The following is a 15,452-nucleotide window of genomic DNA, read 5'->3' as shown; positions in this document are numbered from 1 at the left end:
TAGAACTTTTGTTTCTAAAGGTTCTAATTAGAAAAATCTTATCAATTAAAAATTATATAAACTTTACAGCCTCAGAATATATCCCCCTAAAATAATTTTCCAATTGGTAAACTATATTTCAGAGAATCCTGCTGTCTTTAAAATCCTATCATAATCATGTAATAATACAAATTTTACAAATTTTATTAAATGAATGTGAAGCTAGTGCTTTACTGTGCATCACTTGAAAGTTCACCTTAATATTTTCCTTTAGGCTTGAGTTCAAAGCTCATTCAGGACAAAAGATTCTACCAGCCCTTCATGGATATCTATTTATCACTATTGGCTAAAAGCATGCCAACTGATAGGGGAAAATCTGCAACAGATTTAAAACAAGGAAGGAGTCACAGAGCAGATGTACACATCGAAATTCTTCATAGGATAGTCAAGTTTAAATGAAAATGATTAGAGTAATGTCAAAAAAAAGTTTAGTAAATATATTTGAGATATATTTACTAATAAGTTTCTGTACTTATTAGAACCTCATAGCTGCATATAAATTTTTAAGTATATTCAAAAATACAGTAGTTACTGACTAGCATTTTTGAGTAAAAAGCAAAAGAATGTTAGTTATTTGCTTACTAATTCTAGAATTTACGTATCCTATTTCCTTTAAGATTTAAAATTCTATCCATTTTCTGTTTTTTTCCATTTTGGGCACGAACAGTACTTTTGCTTGAATCTCAAAAGACTTGTAAATGACAGTCTTCTTTTTCATCAGTCTCATCAGCAGAATACTGAGACTAAGAAGTTAACATGGACACCCTCCAGTGGCTGGCTCTGTAGCACCACAAACATTTTTACCCTGAATTCTTGATTTCACTGTGGATATTTTTGAATGATAGAAAATTTGGGGCTTATACAACAGATTACAATCATACAAATTTTGGTAAAATCTCAACCTTTAAAAATGAAAACATAAACTGTAAGTCACTACTTTGTCTCTATTTGCAAAATTCTCATGTCAAAATTTTCTCTACCAAGGTGTTAGATACTATTTGAATAGCAGATATAAAAATAATTTTAATTCCTTTTTAATCTGTTGTCATTAATATTCAGAAACTGAAATATAACTATAAAGTAAAAGGGGCTGGTAGAAAATTAGTCAAAAGGTAAATAATAAATCCTTATGGGAAAAAAATTCCCCATACATTTTTTATTTAACCTTAAAAGTGTAATACACAAGTTCATTGTTAGGAAATAGCTTTATTTTTAAGAAAACTTTCACTAAAATTTATTTCAACTTCAAAAAGAATATTCCTATTAATATTTTAAATATAAATTGTGAAATCCCAGGTACCGACCTCTATTACAGAAAACAAAATTAGTTTAAAAATACACAGTAACAAAGGATGGTAATGAAATAAATGAAACCAAAAAAGTCTATATTTAACTGGCTGCGCAGTCATTAGAAAGGTGCCCCATAACTACCATATGTTACTCAAATATGTTATCACACCTACAATCTCATCATATGTCTCCCAGGAAATTAATTAGCTCTAACTTTTTCAACTTTGACAAAAACGTCTGCATCAGTCAGATTACTAACTGCTGCAAACATTTCTAAATCCAAAGCTTTCTTCAGCTTGTTTAACCTTTTAATTACTATTAATCATTTAGCAACATTTAGAACAGCATTCATTAGACAGATGTCTAATTCTAGAATTTTAAATAATGTAAATTCATTTATACATATATTTACTTTGATGCATATTTAGTAACTTTAAAAAATAAAATTAATCCAAAACCACTTATTGATATATCATTTCACAGCTGTATTTAAGGTAAAGAGGAAAATATCTAAAATTTTTACTTTTTCTAAAAATCTAAAAAACCCTTAGTTGAGATTACATGGCTTATAGTAATATGTTTAATGAATACAAAACTCATCTAAGTTTTAAAAAGAAACAAAAGGACATGTTAATTTTAAAAGCTTTTATAAGCTACCAGCAGTAAAAAGAAGAGAATTTTCATAAATAACTCCCTTACCACCAAACTTACAAAAGGAAAAGAAGAAAAAAAAAAAAAAAAAAACCTACTACTGTTTGATTTCGAACCACAAGCCCAGGCAACCCTCAACCATGTAAACCAGCTCCACCTCTATCACTTTATTAAAACTACCTGGTAAGGTGACCAATGACTTCCCAAGTATTCATTTCACAAATATTTATTTAGCAAAGAACAAAAATCCACTCTTATAGAGCTTACATTCTGCTGGGATTGAAAGAGAAAATAAACATGATAAATAAGTTATATAATCTATCAGCAGTGTGAAGTGCTGTCTCCTGATTCCCTTGTTAACCAAACAAAAATTAAACAATAAAGCTTGAATTGGCTTCAGTAAAGTCACATAAAACATTACTAAATTCTCCTTTCAATTACCTCCGCTAACAAAATAATGGATAATCCAAAAATAAACTCTATTTAGTAAGCAATTAGATTTAAGTTCCAAAGTTACTCCTCGGGCTAAAGTAAACGTTCAAGTTAAACGGAATGAGGGCAGCCTCAGGAACAGCCAAAAATACCCTGCTGGCAGTTATCTGTCTTCTCTTTGCAGCTACCCAGGTTTTTGCCTACTGTCAAAATGGCACCTGTGAATTATACAATTTTTTTGGCTGAAAAGAACCTTATAGATATCAGACGTCCTCTACAAAGTTTTTCTTGGCCTGTCCAAGGAGACTTAAGCATTTCTTTCCCTTTATTTCCAAATTCCATAAAATGCAGGAATGATGTCTTTATTTGCCTCTGTATTCCCAAAAGTTACCTTAAATCTGGCACAGAGAAAGTTTGAACTTTTAAAAGCACTATTTTAGAAAGATCAGTCTGGTAGCAAACACAGCAAAGGCTTAAAGTTTGTAACTACTGTTAAATAATTTGTATTATGTATAGGTACATTCCTCTCAACTGGTGAGGAGGAGCATCTATTCATATTCAATATTTATTAAGGTCCTACTATAAGGCTACCATTACAGAGTACTCTAGGGGGAGAAAGAAAATGAATAATTTTAAACTGCAATATCTCCAATATCAGCCACTCAAGAGCTTGAATTCAAATGAGGAAAAGACACATCAATATATTATCTTGACGTGGAGAACACACAGATTTTATGGAATTACAGAGAAGAACATGTAGCCAACCACAGTAGCAAAGAAAAGATTCCTAGAAGAAGAAAATGCCTAGAATAGGCAATAATCATGAAAACATAAATAACATGTATTTTGAGGGAGTTAACAGTAGAAGATAATAACATGTGCACAGGGGATTGAAGGAGGTGGAAGACAGGAATGGTTCTAAGTCTGGTGATTTGTCAGTAGAGGAAAGCTGAAAGGAAACTTATTAACGAAAAAGATAGTCTCAGTTTTTAAAAATCTGAATTTATGATGACAATGGCATATCCATGTGGAAATTTTTTCCAATTACAACACTAAAGAGAAGTTCTTTGATTTTTTATTTTCATAACCACCTAGAATTCACTCATACACAAAGATCTGTAGCCATGACAGCAGAAGAGCTAAAAATTTGCAGAGGGCACAAAAGGCTCAAGAACAGAGTGAGAATGAGATATAGTTACATTATGTAGATAACAAAAGAGTCAGTTAAAGAGCACTCCAATGCAATGACGAACCAGGAAAGCTCATCAGGGAAGCCAAGGGAGATGAATGTTTCAATAAGGAGTGGGTAATCAATAAATTAAATGATAGACACACCCAGAAGGCAAAACAGAGTAAAGGTCATTGATTATGGTAAAAGGAGATAATTAGTGACTATAGAGAAGAGTTTTACCATGCCTAAGATTTCGTTAATTATAATCACAACGAAGAGTATAAAGACTAATACCACATTCTCATAACCTCCAATTTTATAAACATAACTAATATTAGAAGAAATGGATATATAAGCAAACAAAAAATTATACAGAGTAACTATTTCAACTAATAGATAACTTTTTAAATAATCTTTCTTCACAAGAAAGAAGTATTTTCAAGTTAAAAATACTCAATAGTGTGTGTGTGTGTGTGTGTGTGTGTGTGTGTGTATATATATATATATATACACACACATATATATTTCTTTTTTTTTTTTTTTTTGAGACGGAGTTTCACTCTTGTTACCCAGGCTTGAGTGCAATGGCGCGATCTCGGCTCACCGCAACCTCCGCCTCCTGGGTTCAGGCAATTCTCCTGCCTCAGCCTCCTGAGTAGCTGGGATTACAGGCACGCGCCACCATGCCCAGCTAATTTTTTGTATTTTTCGTAGAGATGGGGTTTCACCATGTTGACCAGGATGGTCTCAATCTCTTGACCTCGTGATCCACCCGCCTCGGCCTCCCAAAGTGCTGGGATTACAGGCTTGAGCCACCACGCCTGGCCTCAATAGTGTATATTTTTAAAAAGATTTCTTGTCATTTAGAGATAATACAACTTATATATGAAATGATATAATATCTGAGATTTGCTTCAAAACAATCCAGTGGGTAGAAGAGGAGGAGTAGGTGGATATATAGATAAAATAAGATTGGCCATGAGTTGAAAATTTTCGAAGCTGGTGATGATTACTTGGATGTTGATTATACTTGTCTCTCTACTTTGGTATATGCTTGAATATTTTTCTTAATGTCTTAGTGCCTACCAGGAAACAGAAATTTTTTAATTTTTCTCTAATTGTATTTACTATTTGCTTACAGGGTTCTGAAACTAATCTTAAATTGTCAAAAGTAATGAAAACAGTAAAATTTCTATAGGATCAAAGGTGAGAAACTTGCCTTATAAAATGCAGAGAGAGAAGGGAAAAAAAAATCAAGCACAAACAAATTCTAGAATTTTGTTCTGGTTTCAAGAATATTTAAAATTATAAAATGCCACACAATTTAAAAATATTTAGGGCCGGGCGCGGTGGCTCAAGCCTGTAATCCCAGCACTTTGGGAGGCCGAGGCGGGTGGATCACGAGGTCAAGAGATCGAGACCATCCTGGTCAACATGGTGAAACCCCGTCTCTACTAAAAATACAAAAAATTAGCTGGGCATGGTGGCGCGTGCCTGTAATCCCAGCTACTCAGGAGGCTGAGGCAGGAGAATTGCCTGAACCCAGGAGGCGGAGGTTGCGGTGAGCCGAGATCGCGCCATTGCACTCCAGCCTGGGTAACAAGAAAGAAACTCCGTCTCAAAAAAAAAAAAAAAAAAAATTTAGAATCAAAAAATAAAAAATAGATGCCCTGTTTTCCCCAGAAGCTGGCACACATATATATTTTCATAACAAATATTATATTGCTATGGTTCTTCATGGGATAATTACTTAAGACAAAAAAGTATTTGACAAAATCTTACATAGTGACAGAAGTAGGAGCTTATACCTGTTACAGCTAAAATTGGCTTTCAGCTGTTAATTTTAACTGATATATTCTTACATGTTTCCTTATTTCCATTGCTAAGAGTTTCACCCGAGTAACTCCAACTCACTTTCCAGGTCTCTGTTTAAATATTACTTATTTCATGAGTCTGCTGTCAACTTCACATAGTAGGGCAGAATGTCATCCTGTTTGCTCCTACAGAACTCTTTTCTATTCCTATCAAAAACAGTTCGTTTTAGTTAGGTGCCACGTCTTTTTAAAAATTGAGATATAATTCACATACCATAAAAATCACCATTTTAAAGCATACAAGCCATAGTTATTATATTCACAAGATAGTGCAATTATCACTACTAATTCCAGAACTTTTCATCATCCCGAAGTCATTTTCCATTCCCTCCCCTCCTAATCTCCTGGCAACCATGAAACCACTTTCTATCCCTATAGATTTGATTATTTTGGATGTTTCATATTAATGAATAATCATATAGTATGCAGCCTTTTGTGTGTAGTTTTTTTCACTTAGCTGAGCTTTTCAAGGTTACTTCATTGCTTTTCTGTCTGAATAATGCTCCATTTTATGGATAATCATAATTTGCTTATCTACTCTACAGCTGATTGGACATTTGTGGTTTGGGAGGCAATGAATGATATTACTACAAACATTCACATACAAGTTTTGTGCAAACAAATGACTTTGATTCCCTTGGAAATATACCCAGGCGTAGACTGCTGAGTCCTAGAACTCTATGTTTTAAGTTTTTGAGGAACTGCTGTTTTCCAAAGCAGCTGTACCATTCTACAATCACACCAACAGCATATGAGAATTCCAATTTATCCATATCCTCACCAACACTTTTTATCATTTGTCTTTTCAATTACAGCCATCCCAATGGGTATGAGTTGGTATCTCATATGATTTTGATTGCATTTCTCTAATGGCTAATGATGTTGAGCATCTTTGCATGTATTACTGGCCATCTGAATATCCTCTCTGGAGGAAATGTCTATTCAGGTCATTTGCCTATTCAGATTTGTTAACTTGGTTGTCTTTTTATTGTTAAGTTATAAGAACTTTTAATATATTCTGGATACTGGCCCCTTATCAGATTCATAATTTACAAATATTTTCTCCCATACTGTATTCTTTTCACTTTTTAAAAAATTGTTATTTCTTGGAGATCTTTTCACTTTCTTGACAGTGGCCTTGGACATAGAAGTTTTTTATTTTGATGAAGTATACTTTCTTTTTCATTGAGTGCTTATGCTTTTGGTGTCAAATCAATAAACTATTACCCAATCCAAAATTACAAAGATTCACCCCTATGTTTTCTTCTAAGAGTTTTAGTTTTTATAATTTAGGTGTTTAATACATGTTGTATTAATTTTTATATATGGTATGAGGTAAGGGGTCCAAATTCATTCTTTTGCATGTGGAAATCGGGTTGTTCCATCATCATTTCTTAAAGACTATTCTTCCTCATTGAATCACCTTGCCATTCTTGTTGAATATCAATTGGCCATATATGTATGGTTTAAATTCTGGCTTCTCAATTATATTCCATTGATCTTCATCTCTCCTCTGTCTCTTTTTGACTGCACCTAGCAGAGCCTAAAGGTGGGAAGCACTCGATAAAGATTTGTCAGTTGAACATCCAACTCCGTCAATAATGAAATGATAGAATTTCTGAGCTACGAAAAGTCTTAGAGGGCGTTATCCTACCCCATTATTTAACAAACAGCAAGACTGAAACCTAAGAGAGGTTAACTGACTAGCTCAAAGAAAGACAACAAATTAAACATAGAATGAAGGCAGGGCCTGAATTTCAGTCTCCTAATTCCAAAGCAGAGCTCTTGCCATAATATCATGCTGTTTTTCAAGTAATACTAATTGCTTTAACATCCACCAATGTGCCTGTCTGGGAGAAGTTGCAGGTCTATGAGAAGACAGAGATAGACATGTATGTTAGCTTAATCAAAGTAGAATCCTTCATAAGTATCCACAAAAAGCCTTACAACCAAAATGTGCCAGAAAATAACATACCACAGAATACAATGTTCCTTTCCAGACAGCTGTTTTCTAACTTCGTTTTTTGCTTGAGAGATTGCTAGTCACACTTTTAAGCCTGGAGATTATTCTAAATAGAAGAAAACATTTGTGACAGTACAAACAGTAAAGTATTCAGGTACCTACTTCCATTACCCTGTTCTCTTCTACATTTCCCACCACAATTATCATCCTTCATTCACTACTGTTTTAAAGACTGCAGAAATAGAGTCTGCCATGCTTCCAAAAGCCAGAGCAATTTAAGAGCTGGAGAGCAGAGAACTAAAGTGAAACACCTGAGAAGCTATGAGAGAAGCCTTCTAGAAAGATACATGGGGGGAGGAGAATCTACACGATTACATATGATTTCAGGGAAAAGGGAAGAGGCTAGATGTTCAAGCTAAATACTGCATTTATATGTACATATGAGGGAAATGCTATATGTGCAAATGTTGTATATGCAAAATGTATAAGCAGACCATGAACTGTCTTGTAGTCAAAATATTTAAGCTTCAGTTTAAACTAAACCTCCTCTCTGAATCCTTCCCAGAGTCCCTCAAACACAGTTAACTATTTCTTTCCTATTGTCCCCACTCTCCCTACTACACACCTCCATTACTATGATTATTAGAGTGTATGCTACTAGTTACATCTGTTTGCCTCCCTCCCAAATCATCTTCTCACTGAGGGCACAGACCATGTGTTTTCCATGTTCTTTTCTGTGCAGAACCTAACACAGCCCTGACACATGTAAGGACTTTGTAACTCTTTATTGAATGGATATATTAAAACTGCTTATAATACTGAATACATCTTATTCAAAAGTGTCAATAACAAGAAATTTGTTAATTCTTGCTGTGATAATTCCAAACATTATTGACACATAAATTGCCAATACTTATTTGCTCTAAGTACAAACTTCAGAGTTAGCTAATCTGCAAAAACCAAATAAAAAACTAACAATATATTTAGAACTGAATATTGTAGCTGTCAGTCATCTCCACTAAGGCATTTCTATATGCTCTTAGCTAAAAATACCACAAAAGGTTCAAGTAAGACTAATCAATGACAAGCAGAATGGTCTCATGTGGTGATTCAAAAAGAAACTGGAGAATCATCTCTTTGGAGGCATGTAAAGGAATTTTGGAGGGTAATTAAACATATTGTCATGTTCACCACATATGAGTAAAACAGAAGAATAAAATGACTATGAAATACTGGTTTGGTGATAAAAGCAGCTGCTTTGAAACCTGATATCCTAATTTTAACGATTTGCCTCCACTGTGGCCTCTTTAGGAAGGTCATTTCGTCTTTCTGTGCCTCTTTTAGTTTATCTCTTATAAAACTTGAATAAGCTGTAGTCCAAGCTACTGGGGAGGGAGAGGCGGGACGATAGCTTGAGCCCAGGAGTACCAAGCTGCAGTGAGCCATGACTACACCTGTGAATACCCACTGCACCCCAGGCTGGGCAAGATAGCGAGATCCCATCCCCCTTTAAAAAAAAAGTTTTTAAAAATGAGAATGTCATACTCACAAGCTGTGAGAATAAAATCATACTGTGTATCACCTAACACAGACACTCAGACACTAGCATATAAGCCTACAACAATGTTAATTCCCTTCCCAACTGGCAACAGGTTGTAAATTAAGGGGTCGACTCAAAAAGCTCTCTTCTCTGTAAATATCTCCCCTAACAGATGTCAATGTCTGAAATTTTACCATGAGAAAATTGTTAGGATTTTCAAGAGCTCCAATTAAATGTGAAAAAATCCATCAATACTTTAGTGTGTTTACTCATCATTTTAAAGATAACTTAACAAAGCCTACAGGTCCTGGAGATCTCTTTTGATAGTGAACAGAGAAACGTCTATGGATGGTTACTGCTACATGATGAGCTTGAAAGAGCAAGAAAAAAAAGGCCATAAAAGGGTCCTAGAGACAAACTTTTCCTACTTTGCAGTAATTCTTAAAATTAGTCCCATCTAAAATTCATAAATTCATTAGTAAACCAGTATATATTTATTTTTTACATTGTGAAATATAAACACCTGCCACAGGTAAACACTACAAACTTTTTCTTTTTCATACAGTTCCACATTTGCAGGTTCCACTCCTTTCATGACTAGAATTTTTCCTGTGTTTATACCATTGCTACAATACTACTTTGTGCATAAAATCACAGCTTTGAGCTAATGTCTATGAAGTTGATCTTCGGCACAGACCATTTTTCTTGTGAAAAGGTTTGTCACCTGATGGTTATTTTATGTTCATGTTAATTAGACTGTCTCTATCATTGTATTTTCTTTCTCTCAAGTTTGATTTCTATGGTTCCAGAAGTATATCTGCCTACTAATTTCAAGTAAAATAGTATTTATTAAGAGTTGAAGTGTTATTAAAAAAAAAAAAGCCCCAAACCACAATTTAATGGTATCTTTTTACCCACTACAGCCAAAGAAAAGATCTACTTAGGATATACTATTTGCTCTATGCTTTCCCAAACTGTCAACTGCATGTATTTTAATAACATCCTAGTACAGATGGCATGATAGCTCTTCCATATAAACTATTAATAAAATTAACATAAAGAAAAAACTCAAAACCATTACACTGTATTTTCACCAAGACAACATAATGTCCAAATTTCACATTTTATTCCAATTATTATTTTGAGACAGGGTCTCGCTGTCACGCAGGCTGAAGTGTAGTGGTGCAAATACGGCTCACTACAGCCTCGACCTCCCAAGCTCAAAGGGCCCTCCCATCTCAGCCACCTGAGGCTGGTACTACAGGTGGGTGCCACCATGTCTGGCTATTTTTTTTTATTTTTTGTAAAGACAAGGTTTCACCCTGTTGCCCAGTCTGGTTAAACACTTCTGGGCTCAAGTGATCCTCCTGCCTCAGATTTCCAGAGTGCTGGCATTACAGGCGTGAGCCACCGCACCTGTCTTTATTCCTATTATCAAGGAATAACCATTACCACTTTCTTTCCCCAAGTTGTAGCCCAAATTCTAAGTCACTCACCCACCCGCCATTTTATGAATCTTGTGCCTCCTCTCTACCTGTGGGATCCACTGAAGGGGACTCTATAAAGTAAATGTGGAGAGAATTACTGTCAAAAATGAAAGAACAGGAATTCTTAACAGTTCCAGAAAGGCTAATAAAATCAGTCCTGGACTCATTAGAGAAGAAAAACTCTAAATCCAAAGACTAGAGAATAGAAAGTGATTATACTCTAATTTTAAAATACCAAAACATAGTTAAGATCCAAAATGTTTAATATAGAACTTCACAAAATCCTGCAAAATAAACTTAGTATTACTTATAGATAAAGATCAAAATGATACTTCTACTTTCCCAGGCTCACCAAAAAATCCAATCTATCAATTAAAGTGGAGAAAAGAAAATAGAGTTGAATTAAAATGAATTAAAGGATTGCATTTTAAAGTCCACATAGAATAAAGAATACTAAAGCATTTATTTTCTTCTATTCACAGCATACTTAGGATTCATCCATAAACCCAAGGTGGTAACCATCTTCTTCTCTACTGATATAGTGAAGAAAGTATCTCTCCACAGCATGCCTGCAATTCTCCCTTTCTTCCTAAACTAACCTTCTTAATGAATGTCATCACATACTCTCTCCATCAATGAAGAGCAAAATCACCAAATTGGTTCTAATTTTCTTCCACCATCCCATATGCCAAATTTTAGGCCAAGTCAAAATGATGATGATAGGTTAAATAACATTTTTTATGTTAGAGGCACATTGCTGAATGATTTCCATAAATTAATTAATCCTGCTCATCTCCACTGAAGACTGTAACAAAATCGATATGTTGAAGCTCTCCCCCCTCCTCCCCGTGTGATGATATTTGAAATGAGGCCTTTGGGAAGAGATTAGAGTTAAATGAAGTCATGAGGGTGGAGCCCTCATCCTCATAAGATTAGCGCCCTTATCAGAAGAGCCCCAAGAGAGCTTGCTCACTCTTTCTCCATCATGTGAGGCAGAGCAAGAAGCCAGAAAGAGAGCCCTTACCAGATCCCCGTCATGCTGGCACCTTAATCTCAAATATCCAGCCTCCAGAACTGTGAGAAAAAACCTAGACTATAAAACTTTGTTGTGGCAACTTGAACAGACTAATTTAGATAGAAACTCTTATGTCCCCATTTTACAGAAGAGAAAATTATAGCTTACACAGACTAAATAACCTCCCTACTGTGGATCCAGGAGACAGTGATAGGGCTAGAACTTAAACCCAACTTTTAACCAATATCGTTCTGGTGATGTCACTGATAAGACTGAGTGCCCAAATGTATCATGAGTTGTGCTAAGTGCAATAGAAAAAACTAAGGTGTCCTTAAGGAATTCATATATCTAATCATAATCAAGTACTACAGACAAACACATGAACTGACAAAGAATGACTTCCTTGAGGTCTGGCACCTGAGAAATGTTTGGTGAAATAAACAGAAAAATCATCAGGCAGTAATACAATGTAGTAAGTGTTACATGAGTGGGTTAAATAAAACAAAGGTTTCCAGGAGGATGCGATTGTAAGCACAGTAAGGCAAGCACTAACAGCAGCCCTCAACCTTTTTGGTTCCAGGAACCACTTTCATGAAGGACAATTTTTCCACAGGGTTGGGAGGGGGCAGGACAGGGGATGGGGAGTGAGGATGGTTTGGGGATGATGTAAGCTCATTACATTTATCATTAAATTCTCATGAAGAGCATACAACCTAGATCCATCACATGCACAGTTCACAACAGAGTTTGTGTCCCTACGAGAATCTAACATCCCAGTTGATCCGACAGGAGTGGAGCTCAGGGGTGGTCTTAACAGGCCAAGAACTGCTATCGGTCCACGGCTCGGAGATTGGGGACACCTGCACTATACAAACAGGTAGGGTATGAGAAAAACTAACAGAAATAAATACAATGCAGTCAGAACAGGATACAGTTAATAACATTTGTAAGAAATTTATCAGGGATAACCAGTGGAAGTAACATATAAGTTGTCTTTCTCGTGAAAACTTGAGATGAAATGAATCTCACTGTTAGAATCAGACATAAGTCTAGGTTGAAGGAACCATCTGGTCAAAAACATAGAATTTGGAAATGTGGGTGGTTGTTCCTTTTTTGATCTCATATTCAACAATGTAGTTTATAATATAAAATGTATTAACAGGTGCCCACATCTCTCATCTTTTTTGGAAGACTCTACACAAAGCATAAAATCACCCTAAAAGTACAGATATCGATTCCTTGTTCAAAAGCATTCAATAGTGCTACTCCGCCCACAAGGTAATAATATTCAAATTCAAATTCCTTAGATTAGAATGTTAGACCTCTCACAATCTGTCCCTGCTTTTCCATTTCTCCCTAATTCGCCTTGAGGCATGAATCCTTTATACTGAAGCTACCCCCACATTATTGGGAGCTCCTAAATAGGCCCTGTTAGAATATTTACATCTGGACTCTGGGACCTCTAAGATTTATTTCAAAGACTGGCTTCCTCTGAAGTATGACCTTGCTTATTACCTCACTTATTACACTCCGTCTTATGTAGTTACATTCCTGCCTGTCTCCATTAAAAACTATCAGCTATTTGAGGGATAGCACCTACCCTACAGACAAAGATAGCACAGAAAATACATTAATGCTTTTCCACTGGGAATACAGTGAAAAAAAATACACTAGGGCTGGTGCGGTGACTCACGCCTATAATCCTAGCACTTTGGAGGGCCAAGGAGGGGGGATCACCTGAGGTCAGGAGTTCGAGACCAGCCTGACCAACATGGAGAAACCCCATCTCTACTAAAAATACAAAAAAAAAAATTAGCCAGACATGGTGGCACATGCCTGTAATCCCAGCTACTCAGGAGGCTAAGGCAGGAGAATTGCTTGAACCCAGGAGGCAGAGGATGCAGTGAGCCGAGATAGCACTATTGCACTCCAACCTGGACAACAAAAGCAAAAAACCATCCCCAAAAAAAAAAAAAAAAAAAACACTAAAGCAAATCTTTGGGTATCTAAGTACTACAAAGAAGTTAATCATTACAATGCAATATAAGAGCAATAATAGACAAATATACAGAGTTTTATGACTGAATCACTCAACTAAGCCTTGCAAAGGTTGAGGCCAGCTTCTCAGAGAAGATGACACAAACTAGTTCTTAAAAGATATTACAAAGATAGAGGTAAAGAATACACAAATATAAAATGATATCACATGTGGAGAAATACTAATTCAACGTCACTAGAATGTAAAGGATGAAGCTGGAAGTGGCAGAGTATCGTCCTACAGAGACAGACAAAAAGGCTTTCTATACTGTGTTAAGAACATTGTGCTGGCCGGACACAGTGGCTCACGCCTGTAATCACAGCACTTTGGGAGGACAAGGTGGGTGGATTACTTGAGGTCAGGAGTTCAAGACCAGCCTGGCAACATGGTAAAAATCCATCTCTTTTAAAAAAAAAAAAAAAAAAAGAAAAGAAAAGAAAATAACATTGTGCTATAGGCCAGTGGTTTAAAGGTACAAAGTATAAACTGTGTGCATGTCAAAATGAGGTTTCAGTTATATTGAAAATTTTTAAAAATTGTATTAAATAGATAGTACATGTAGGCCAGGCATGGTGGCTCACATCAGTAATCCCAGCACTTTAGGAAGCCCAGGCAGGTGGATCACAAGGTCAAGGGGATGGAAACCATCCTGGCCAACATGGTGAAACTGCGTCTCTACTAAAAATGCAAAAATTAGCTGGGCATGGTAGTACACACCTGTAGTCCCAGCTACTCGGGAGGCTGAGGCAGGAGAATCGCTGAACCTGGGAGGTGGACGTTGCAGTAAGCAAGATCATGCTACTGCACTCCAGCCTGGTGGCAGAGCGAGTCTCTGTCTCAAAAAAAAAAAAAGTACATCTATATGTCAAAAATCAAACATTAAAAAGATATACAGTAAAAAGTCTCATTACATCCATGCAGCTGCCCTGTTTAACCCTGCTTTCTGGAATAAAATATTAGTTGTTTTTCCTTCCAGATTTTCTTTATGACAATATAAGCAACTATACAACTATATCTTATTTCCTCTACTTTACACAAAAGTGCTATTATCTTTTTAAATTGAGGTGGTTTTTCCATTATATTCCATATAAATTCTATTCTTCCTATTTTTTTTTCTCATCACTGAATGGCGCTCATCCTACTATTCTTTATCAACCATATAATATTCCGTTGTATTGCTGTACTATGATTTACTTAACAAATTTCCTATTAATGGATATTTGGGCTTTTCCCTACTCTGTTGCTATACATTGTCTTGATATATAAAGAAAATCCAGCCTCATGCAGCCATCAACAGAAAAAGGGAGAAAAATGTTAAACTTTTTGGATTATTATTGATAATTTTCAAATCTTTTGCTGTTACACGCAATAGTTGTAGGAATCACATTTTATATATCACATAACAGCTATTCCTAAGTTTACCTATATGATTCACTCCCAGAAATGAAAAGATACATTTTTAAGTTTGATATATATTGTCAAACCATCCCTAAAGTCTGTAGGTACTCCAACAATGTAGATTCTTCTCCAACGATATGTGAGCAGTGACAATGCCTGGTTTTCCAGAGCAAAAACAGAATCCTGGAGAACTCTACCCTTTAAAAACCTCTCATTCAGGAAGAAAAATTCAAAAGAAGAATCAGAATAACATTCAAAGAGATCAAGAAAATAATAGGAGATAATGAGTTTCCAGGAGACAAGCAAGAGTGGTTGCTCACCATTGCCAAATACAAAGAAATATTTAATAAGATAAATAATTAACCAATATACAAAACCTAAATTATTCAAACAGTATGGTATTCATGCAAAAACAGAATGGATCAGGACAGGATAAGAAAAACATTGTATGAAGAACAATGGTAATTAAGGATAAAAGAATTAACAATAAGGGAAAGTTAATACTATTCTCCACCAAGAAGAACCAGGGCTCCCTAGAGAGCTGCTTCTAAAGC

At 35.5% G+C, this 15,452-nt stretch overlaps 1 protein-coding gene and 1 long non-coding RNA gene across 7 annotated transcripts in view; both read right to left on the bottom strand.

The window, feature by feature from the left end:
• Positions 1-15,452, bottom strand: part of AKT3 (AKT serine/threonine kinase 3) — a 331,186-nt gene that overhangs the window by 252,334 nt on the left and 63,400 nt on the right. The window lies entirely within an intron of this gene.
• LOC116526132 lies at positions 6,266-10,186 on the bottom strand. Its single transcript, XR_004257983.1, has 2 exons — positions 10,036-10,186; positions 6,266-9,934 (listed from the first exon to the last, which is right to left on the bottom strand). It is a non-coding gene; the product is annotated as an uncharacterized LOC116526132 (long non-coding RNA).

Source organism: Sapajus apella, unplaced genomic scaffold (genome assembly GCF_009761245.1).
Source record: "Sapajus apella isolate SASKATOON/1434 unplaced genomic scaffold, GSC_monkey_1.0 scaffold49, whole genome shotgun sequence".
NCBI lineage: Eukaryota > Metazoa > Chordata > Mammalia > Primates > Cebidae > Sapajus > Sapajus apella.
The sequence above is the reverse complement of the archived record's forward strand: the minus strand, read 5'-3'. Positions and strand labels throughout refer to the sequence as shown.